The sequence below is a fragment of the Solenopsis invicta genome, chromosome 6 (genome assembly GCF_016802725.1).
Source record: "Solenopsis invicta isolate M01_SB chromosome 6, UNIL_Sinv_3.0, whole genome shotgun sequence".
NCBI lineage: Eukaryota > Metazoa > Arthropoda > Insecta > Hymenoptera > Formicidae > Solenopsis > Solenopsis invicta.
The window spans coordinates 17,775,436-17,786,506 of record NC_052669.1 but is presented as its reverse complement, the minus strand read 5'-3'; the positions used below and the strand labels follow the sequence as shown (position 1 = coordinate 17,786,506).

The 11,071-nt window shown below is 32.8% G+C and overlaps 2 long non-coding RNA genes across 5 annotated transcripts; one reads left to right on the top strand and one right to left on the bottom strand.

Annotated features, from left to right (window-relative positions):
- Window positions 1-376: 376 nt before the first annotated feature.
- Window positions 377-10,746, bottom strand: LOC120358005. The gene is made up of 3 exons (XR_005574984.1): window positions 10,684-10,746; window positions 1,056-1,059; window positions 377-654 (listed from the first exon to the last, which is right to left on the bottom strand). It is a non-coding gene; the product is annotated as an uncharacterized LOC120358005 (long non-coding RNA).
- LOC120358004 lies at window positions 7,970-9,423 on the top strand. 4 transcript variants are annotated; one of them, XR_005574981.1, is made up of 4 exons: window positions 7,970-8,011; window positions 8,470-8,636; window positions 8,708-8,895; window positions 9,005-9,423. It is a non-coding gene; the product is annotated as an uncharacterized LOC120358004 (long non-coding RNA). The 4 variants fall into 4 exon arrangements; XR_005574982.1 differs by lacking the exon at window positions 7,970-8,011 and adding an exon at window positions 8,255-8,357; XR_005574980.1 differs by lacking the exon at window positions 7,970-8,011 and having other exon boundaries at window positions 8,260-8,636; window positions 9,005-9,420.
- Window positions 10,747-11,071: the final 325 nt, after the last annotated feature.

Below are 11,071 nucleotides of genomic sequence, written 5' to 3'. Positions count from 1 at the left end.
GGTCACGTGACCCACGCAGCCAATCAGGCAAGCAATACGCAGGCAATAATACGCTGACAACGCCACCGCAGTGGCGGCCGATTTGAAATTTATACCGAGTGAGCCAATTGCTCACTTACATTACATTTATATATTTTATTATTATCTTACATATCGTAGTTGTCGTTAAATAAAATTGACCAGAAATAATCAATTACAATTGGTACTGAACTGGTCACAAACAGGAGATTTTGAAACCAGCTCTTAGAAATTGTAATAATAGGCTTGTTTTCTATTCCTGCACTAGACTGCACTGGAACGTTCCTTCTTGCTTTCGCTAACTTTGAAACATCTATCTATTTCATTTTAAGTTTACACTTATTTAGAGAGTTCAGGAACAGAAAACAAACGGAATATTACGATATTCTTTGATTACTATGCAAAAGTTTATTTATAAAAGCCCGCGATGCTAGAAATGGCTAGAAATTGGTCCGAGTACTCAGATCGAAAAGATTATAACCAATCAATGTTTAGCTTTTACGGAAAAATGACAAGCTAATTGATCACACAGTTCTCAGCCCGAAAAGTTGCACCGAGTTTTAGCATCGTGGAGATGAGTCTTAACATTTTCTTTTCAAAATTATCGACATCTTCCATACGTTTTTTATGTCGAATCTAATGTACGTTTTATTATAATTACACGATAAGTGCAATCGTACGACATTCACGCACGTATACGATAAAAAGAGACCGATAGAATACTAAATGACGTGCGTGCAACGAAAACAACCATATTCGGTTGTAGCAACTTTACGGAGTTAAACAAGGTTGGTACACGTGGGGACATACGGTCAAAAAATAAGTGAGAGGGCAAAGAATTAGAGAGAGACGCTTGCAAACTGCGCACACCATATCTACTTCTACCATGGTATAAAGGTGCAATTTTACGCAGCGAATAAAAGCTGGCGTTTTACCCCCACTCAATTGCAACGCTAAGCAGCATTAAAAAGCTAAACGCTATCGCCTCTATCCTTTTCATGTAGCGAATAAAAGCTGGCGTTTTACCCTTACTCCACCCAACTCCACCGCAACGCAAAGCAGCGTTAAAAGCGGCAATTGCTAAGTACATAATCTGACATAACCGCAAAAATGGAGTTGGAATATTATAATCAATATATCGAGTATGTAAAATATTATAAACGCACAGGGGCGGTTATTGTTGAAATTAGACGTATAACTGCTGCAATGTATTTGTTAAAAAAAGAAAAAGAAATAGATATAAAAAAAAAGTTTTGGGTAGCTCCGATTTTTGTAAATCGTAATGAGCACAGTTTTTTTTTGCATCGGGCCGAAATTGTTACTAATGTATTTACCGCTTTTAGGATACAAAAATAATATGAAATTTTATCTATGTAACATTCATCCCTCCACAAGAGTGCCGATATATTTCTTCACTTTCTTGTATGGTACAAACAATTGTTTTGCACACACCACAAGTATATGAGGGTATAACAGAAGTATAACAGAATTTCCTACAATATAAAAAACACAGTTATTAACACAATATAACAAATAAAACTATCTAACATAAATAAAAAACAAAAAGCAACCTAGCCTAAAAGTATGCTTACTATATGTATATAATATATATTAACTTCGTTTGTATTTTCAGATGATGTTGATTGATTTAACCTTTCAGTCATAATTTTTTTCTTATATATTCACTTTTGGAAGGTAATTAATTTGGAATGTAATATTTAAATTTCAGCGTCGTTTTGCTAAAAGTTGGACTGTGTCGAACTTTGAGCATTTATCCTCTGAATTTGCCAAATTGATGAAAATTGGTGAAGAAGGGGTAAACGCCAGCGTTTAGTCGCTAAAAGTTGACATTGTGTCGAACTTTGAGCGTTTATTCGCTGGATTCGCCAAATTGATGGAGACGGGGTAAAACGCCAACTTTTATTCGCTGCGTGAACTTGCGCCTTAAGAAAGAACAGTAGGTCGACTCGGTGTCGGCACCTTTGATATGATGACTACAAAATAGCCATGTTGCTGGTTGTGCGTGGATCCAATAGCGTTTGCGAGCGCAGTGGTTCAACTTAGGCTGCGTTCCGAAATTCACTGCCAGTACTGAAAATCTATAGTATACGTAACGTGAACTATAGATTTTTAGTACTTGCAGTGTATATCGGAACGCAGCCTTAATCTGAGTCGGGTTAATGACGCCATATGCTGGGATCGTCCAATCAGAACTTAATCGCCATATTACTGGTTGTGCGATTTGGTCATGCGCAAAGAACAACTTTCGCCGTGCTTTATGACGGAGTCGACCTACTGTTCTTTCTTATAGGGTGTTCACGACTCAAGTTGAGTTGGTTTCCAGTAAGGCCAAAAAATATTAGGCGCGACTCTCTCTAGTACCTTTATGATTCATGACAACTCAACGCTGTATCGTATTGCCTGAGTTAAGTTTAGACCTCGTGCTCAATCGGTGGACTGCGTAGAATAGTCGAAATATAAAACAGTACGATTATAAAGTACGAATTAATTTTAGAAATAGAAACATTATGTATGCAAAATTAAATAAATGTTTTGAATATATTTCCAATTTAAAAGAAAGTTTATATAAAAAGATGCTCATTACTTTTTGTAGAAACGCTAGATTTTTGGGTTCTTGTATTTCAATTAAATGTTTAATAGGATTATGCGTTGCAAAAAACCAAATTCATTGTTATAATATATTTGCCCTTACAAATTAAGTCAAGATCATTTAAAACTTATGTTTAGTATTATAAGACAGCAATTTAGATCCAATAATAAGTAGTTTAAAGCAATTTCAAAGTGCAATAAAAAAAATTTTGCTTCATATGGAATTAAAAAAAGATTCATCTGAAAACTGTATTTTATTATCAAATATAAATATATTATATTTTATATACAATTTTATATATATTTTATATACAAATACAAATATATTATACTTCTTGATTAAATTTAATTACGACGATAAATAAAACCTCCAATAATGGAAAATAGACATTAGTAACTGATGCATCAAATTGTGATAATAAAAACTTAGAAATATATGATATTGCTTTGTATTGTAATAAAAATAACTCGCAGCTAATTACGAAATGCTCCCACAATATTATATCATACATATCAGGCATTGCGGTACATTTTTTAACAAACAAAAAAAATTATGAACAATGTGTCGACGCTTTGACAGAACTCCAGCTAAATTCTTACGACCATGATTTGATTTCCATTAAAAATAAAGAAGGCTTATTATTTCCTTCAAAAGATGCAATATTTATGTGTGAGGTTTATGAGAAACTTATACAAATAGCTATTATGAAATTTCTACATAGTACACCCATGGAATTTGATTCTGTCTATGGGGAAATTTTTCAAACTAAAAAGTCGCTATCTTTCTACATACTTACAGTTTATGATTAATGTAACGACCAATAAGCTCTAGTCGTTACATTAATCATGAACTGCGAGTATGTAGAAAGTGGTGACTTCTCAGTTTGGAAAATTTCCCCATGGACAGAATCAAAGTCCTTGGGTGTACAGTGCGTTGCATTGATGCCTGGGGTACCGATTTTAGGGACCACGTTTCTTTCTTGATTATTTTTATGTTCATGACTGAATGCTGCGGTGATCGTTGACGGCAGCATTTGGTCATGAACGTAAAAATAACTAAGAAAGAAACGTGGTCCTTAAAATCGGTACCCCAGGCATCATGCAACACACTGTACACCCAAGGACTTTGATTCTGTCCATGGGGAAATTTTCTAAACCAAGAAGTCACCACTTTCTACATATTTGCAATTCATGATTCATGAAACGACTAGGGCTGCGGTCCATTTATAGCGTTTTTCATTGGGAAAACTAGTGCGCACTGAGTGTGCACTCGCCGCTGGCAATTGGACGTTTCGGTTCGCGCGATGACGGTGCCAACGGAAACGCCCAATTACCTGCAGTAAGTGCACATTCAGTGCGCACTAGTTTTCTCAATGAAAAACGTTATTAGTACTTCTGAACGCTCTGAATGCTACGCTTTAAACGGTTAGCCGACAATTTCCCGAAAAATGGCCGCAATAATGTTGGTACCAACAAAAATCCCTAAAGAACGTGTTTTTATTTTTTATAGATTTGTAGCATTGTTCAAGTAGTAAGTCCATCAGTTTAAATAACCTTATTAGCATACGTGCGCGCGTGGTGTTTAAAATAAGTATAACCATAATAAAGTAAATTGTAAATATAAAGTATAAAATAGTAATGTTTTATTAAAATAAAACTAAATAAAGTAAAAACATAAAGTAAGAACATAAAGTAAAATTACCATATGGTAATTATATCAGTTTTACAAACCTGTATTTGTCAATCTGTCATCACACTGCTAGTGAAAGATATTTGACTATTCTGATAATAATGTTACAATTTTAACTTTTGCTTTACTTTGGACACACTTCTCCTGGAGTAGTCTCCACTCCTCCTCCAGTAATCTCAGAATTTGCTAATTTTATTAATTCGCAGAAAAATGTTCTCCCAGATATTAACATTCTGTTGAGCAGATTACGTGAAAAGCTGGAAAACTAAAAAAAATAAAGAAAAGAATCGGTTCATCAAAACGTCTATGTATGTAATTACAGTCAATACATAAATAATTCATCTTTATTTTATTTGAATACTAGCTACACTTATCTGACATATTGTATTTGTTTAATTATTGCAATGATGATTCCATATAATATATATGTAATTATTTGTCCAATTATATATATATATATATATATATATATTATATATATAATTATATATATACAGGGTGTCCCAGAAAGCTCGCATCCCATTTTAAGAGCGGATTCTTTGGAAAATTCTAAGAAGAAAATCCTAATACAAAAATGTCGAGGACATAATGGTTTTCAAATTATTCGCGATTAAAATTTACGAATCACTGAGCTGACATTTCGCGCGCTCAGGCATGGTGATATGACAAAGGTACCACAAAGATACCTCTTGACATTGATTTGATATGACGGTTGTCATATAAATACGCAATGTCATATAAATACGACATTTATATTAAGAAATTACTACTATAGGAAACATATTTGTACATTACATATGCACAATTAATGTTTTCAACAAAATATCAATTTAATAACAAGATGTTACGATAGCCGTTGGGTCAGCTGTCAAAATAAGTTCATTACCATGTTTATATGATAAGAACTTTTATGATAACATATCAATAATATCGATAATTTATGTGATAATATGAAATTAAAAGATAGAATATGTTGATAAAGTAGAATTCAGACATATCAAATTATGTCTATTTGACATTATCGCGTTTATATCAATTAAATTACCAATTTACATTTTTAATAGTTAAAAATGTAAATAAATTATCGATAATTTGAATAATTTGAAAACCATTATACCCTCGACATTTTTGTATTAAAATTTTCCTCTTAGAATTTTTCAAAGAATCCGCTCTTAAAATGGGATGCGAGCTTTCTGGGACACCCTGTATATATATATATATATATATATATATATATATATATATATATATATTACTTTATGTTTTTACTTTATGTTTTTACTTTATTTAGTTTTATTTTAATAAAACATTACTATTTTATACTTTATATTTATAATTTACTTTATTATGGTTATACTTATTTTAAACACCACGCGCGCACATATGCCAATGAGGTTACGTAAACTGATGAACTTAGGCTGTGTTCCGATATAACTGCCAGTACTGAAAAATCCGTTCCGTTATTGGTACGCAGCGCACTGCGACAGCATCTAGTAACATCAATGATGTCATGAATGGTAGCCATATTGCCACTGTGACTACTGCAGCTTCCAAGGTGAGGTAGCTACAGTGCAATATGGCTACTATGCTGTTCCGAAATACGATGCTATAGCAGTGCTGGCAGTAATGCAGTAATATTGGAACAGTTGTGACAGTGTACTGTCATGACGTCACATTTACTGCACTGCCAGTAAAAACGGAACACAGCCTTACTACTTGAACAATGCTACAAATCTATAAAAAATAAAAACACGTTTTTTAGGGATTTTTGTTGGTACCAACATTATCGCGGCCATTTTTCGGGAAATTGTCGGCTAACCCTCTAAACGCTACGCTATGATCGGTCCACTAGTGTTACCAATATTACAATCACTACACAAGTGGACCAGTTTGTAGCAGTTGTAGCACTTGAATCAATTAGCCGCGGTTTATCCAAATTTAATAATGGAATCAGTTCCAATTTTAGTAAATGATTATAATACGTTCAACGATATAATATCTTATATATATGATGATGAGAAAGAAGAAATAGAATTTTGCTTAATGAGTTATGAATCGAAGAAAACGAAGAACGCCTAAAATTGAAGGTTATGTAGAATGTATTATCCCATCTCTCACTGCTATGGAATTCAAGAGTCATTTCAGGTAAAGTCATAATTTTAATTTATTTTTTCTCGCGTAGCAGAAACAAAGAAAGTTAATGATAATAATTCCTTTTTATTGTCAATTGATATATCATGTTTAAACATGTATGAACACAAATACGGCTCCAAACAAATTATTGATGAAGCCAACAGCGGTTTGAGCGCGAATCGAAATACGGCTCAAGTCGTAATTTTCCGCCAAATATTGAAACGCTCCAGCTAACCCATCTCCCGAGGTGAGGCAGTTAGAGCGAATCGAGAGCGAAAACGATGACGTATTGATGACGTAATAAGAGCTATTGGAAGCGTCAAATGGACCAGCCATATTAATGCTACGAATGCTCTGTAGCGTTTGAAGCGCTAAGTGGCCCGCAGCCTAGAGCTTATTGGTTGTTACGTTAATCATGAACTGTATGTAGAAAGATAGCGATTTCTCAGTTTGGAAAATTTCCCCATGGACAGAATCAAAGTCCTTGGGTGTACAGTCGCTTTCATTATAGTTGCGACACTTTTTTTTAGATGCATTTCTGAACGCGCAACTATAACGAGAGATGAGAACGACTGCAGTTGTGGAGGTTAGCGCGAAATGTCAAACGTTGATATACAAGGTGTCACAAAGAAAATTTGGACACCTTGGAGGAAATATAAGACAAGTATACTCGCAAACATTTTTCAAATAGAGTTTATAAAAAAATATTCGCACATTTTTCGTATAGGATCGGCTTTGGTCTAATTGAGCTTTATATATTCATCATTACAGCAACGCGGCGATGAGCTGAGATGCTTAGATGTAGTTAAATAAATTATAACTATAATAAATATAAAAAATTAAAATTTTAAATATTTGTTACAGTTATAATTATAATTTATTTAACTACATCTAAGCATCTCAGATCATCGTTGTTGTAACAACGAATTTATAAAGCTCAATTAGACCAAATTCAATACGGAAAATGTGTTATTTATTAATTAAAGCTAACTTTTTCTTATTTTTAGAAGGAGTAGAAGACAAGGATGATACTGAAAGAAAGAGGTAAATAAGATTTTAGTTTAATTACGTAAGACGTAAGAAAAATTTTGTAATAAATATACAATTTATTATTTGCATAGGTATCACTTTAATTCTGGTCCATTGATGCAACAAGCACGTAACATTTTGAAACAGATGGATGGTAAAGTGATGAAGAATGAATTTGATATTCAAATTCTTGATTTATTGGCGAGTTCTTGGCCAGACAGACCACCAGTTGAGAAAAGCTGGAACTATTGAAGATAATATTATTTTAAAGTATGCGGCTCTTTATATTTTATTATAATATTTATCTATTGCATTATTTCTTAAAAGGATATGAAGACTGGTTTATTAGAAGAAGGGAAAGCTACCTTACTCACGAAAATGTCTTTGGAAGAAGGGAAGCCAGATCCTGTCACATAGAGGATAAAATATTCGTTGCACCACCGAACTTATGACAAGTGATTTATTTATTCCAATTATGTTTGCACCCATTGCTTGTGCAACAGCATTGAAAATATCACATTCTCCATGGAGGTAAAAAATGATTATTTCAGTGTAATCTTTAGCTTTATATATGTATATATAAATCTTTTCCATAACAATATCTGTATTACGTCCATTTGGTATTAAATCTCGCACATTGTTGACGCCAAATTAATTCACCTAAAAACAACGCATGTATTAAGTTAGAAAAAAAAAATATATATATATATTTTTCTACTTAATACATGCGTTGTTTCTAGGTGAATTAATTTGGCGTCAACAATGTGCGAAATTTAATACCAAATGGATGTAATACAGTTATTGTTATGGAAAAGACCAAACTTGAATATATTAGGCTCATGTGTCAAATGAAAATGACTGGAGCAATTTGTAAGCAGTAAGTAAATTTTCCAAAATTAAGTAGAAAGATATTGTTTGTTTTAACTATTTGTTTAATTACGTTTTCACGTTCTACGTTATTTTTATATTTTAAATCTTCCTAATTACAGGTCTGTTCTTGGAAGGATTTTATGATATTATGCTTAAACGACCAATTTTCATATTTAATGAACAAGAACTTAAACTATTGATCAGTGGCTTGCCTACTGTAAATATCTTAAAGGAGGATCTTAAAGCAAATATTGACTATCATAAATACACTGCTACGTTTTTATAAGTACGTTTTGATATTTTGTATTAGCTCAAGTTTGAAAGACTTGAATTATACCATCTTTTTTCCACTCACAGATTCAATGGTTCTGGTGCATTGTGAGGTTTTAATCAAGCGGATTGTTCGAAGTTCTTACAATTCATCACTGGTACATCTAAAGTGCTGTTACAAGGTTTTCTGCGTTAGAAGGCATGAATGGCATACAAAAGTTCCAAATTCACAGAGAAGACAAGTTGACAGACAGGCTTTCATTTGCACATATTTGGTAAATATATGAAAAAAGAAATTGTTTTAATACCTTGTCATATGTGTGTATAAGTTAAAATTAAATTGATATAAAATTACAAGACTAAAATTGTATTTTTAAATTGCAGTTTCAATCAACTGGATTTGCCAGTGTACGAGACGTATGATAAACTCTGAACAAATCTACTCAAGGCGACTTACGAATGCACCAAAGAATTTGGATTTGCATAAGCTTACCAGAATTTGCTCCTGCACAATTTCGATTTCAATCGATACAATTTCGCATTCAATTGATGATATTCTAGAGACCAAACTTATGGTTGGATCTTTACAGCCAGTGATAACATTCCGAACGTGCAATGGCCTATTGCTCGCAAAATTTTTAACGTACTTACAAAAATTGTTATATGCAATGTTATATGTAAAACTATCTTGTGAACGTAGCGAATCACAGTGCTCTAATTGCTATAATATGTATTACACTTATACGACTTTATAAATACGAAATATATATTTTCATTTTCAGAAACAACGCATGTATTAAGTTAGAAAAAAAAAATATATATATATATATTTTTTTTTTTCTAACTTAATACATGCGTTGCTTTTAGGTAAATTAATTTGGCGTCAACAATGTGCGAGATTTAATACCAAATGGACGTAATACAGTTATTGTTATGGAAAAGATTTATGTATACATATATAAAGATAAAGATTACACTGAAATAATCATTTTTTACCTCCATGGAGAATGTAATATTTTCAATGCTGTCGCACAAGCAATGGGTGCAAACATAATTGGAATAAATAAATCACTTGTCATAAGTTCGGTGGTGCAACGAATATTTTATCCTCTATATGACAGGATCTGGCTTCCCTTCTTTCAAAGACATTTTCGTGAGTAAGGTAGCTTTCCCTTCTTCTAATAAACCAGTCTTCATATCCTTTTAAGAAATAATGCAATAGATAAATATTATAATAAAATATAAAGAGCCGCATACTCTAAAATAATATTACCTTCAATAGTTCCAGCTTTTCTCAACTGGTGGTCTGTCTGGCCAAGAACTCGCCAATAAATCAAGAATTTGAATATCAAATTCATTCTTCATCACTTTACCATCCATCTGTTTCAAAATGTTGCGTGCTTGTTGCATCAATGGACCAGAATTAAAGTGATACCTATGCAAATAATAAATTGTATGTTTATTACAAAATTTTTCTTACGTCTTACGTAATTAAACTAAAATCTTATTTACCTCTTTCTTTCAGTATCATCCTTGTGTCTTCTACTCCTTCTAAAAATAAGAAAAAGTTAGCTTTAATTAATAAATAACACATTTTCCGTATTGACTTTGGTCTAATTGAGCTTTATAAATTCGTTGTTACAACAACGATGATCTGAGATGCTTAGATGTAGTTAAATAAATTATAATTATAACTGTAACAAATATTTAAAATTTTAATTTTTTATATTTATTATAGTTATAATTTATTTAACTACATCTAAGCATCTCAGCTCATCGCCGCGTTGCTGTAATGATGAATATATAAAGCTCAATTAGACCAAAGCCGATCCTATACGAAAAATGTGCGAATATTTTTTTATAAACTTTATTTGAAAAATATTTGCGAGTATACTTATCTTATATTTCCTCCAAGGTGCCCAAATTTTCTTTGTGACACATTGTATATCAACGTTTGACATTTCGCGCTAACCTCCACAACTGCAGTCGTTCTCATCTCTCGTTATAGTTGCGCGTTCAGAAATGCATCTAAAAAAAAGTGTCGCAACTATAATGAAAGCGACTGTACAGTCGTGTTCATTATAGTTGCGACACTTTTTTTTCGATGGTTTTTGGAATGTAGCCTTGCTCATCGAGCGGCGAACGTAATTGGTTGGATCCACAAGTAAGAACCAATCATGTTCTCAGCTCGTGTTATAGTTGCGTGTTCAGAGACGCATCTAAGAAAAAGTGTCTCAACTATAATGAACACGACTGTACATCGGCTGAGCAGGTCTAACTTAACTCAGGCAATACTAGAGTCCTATATAAAGAGAGAAGCGACATTGATGTCCGAAGCTCTGATTGGTAATCTGATTGATACTTGATTGGCTAAACGAGCAGCCATATTGTGACCACAGCTGTTTGCAGAATGATACGAATGGTAGTTGATGACGTAAGCGGTCCCAAAAT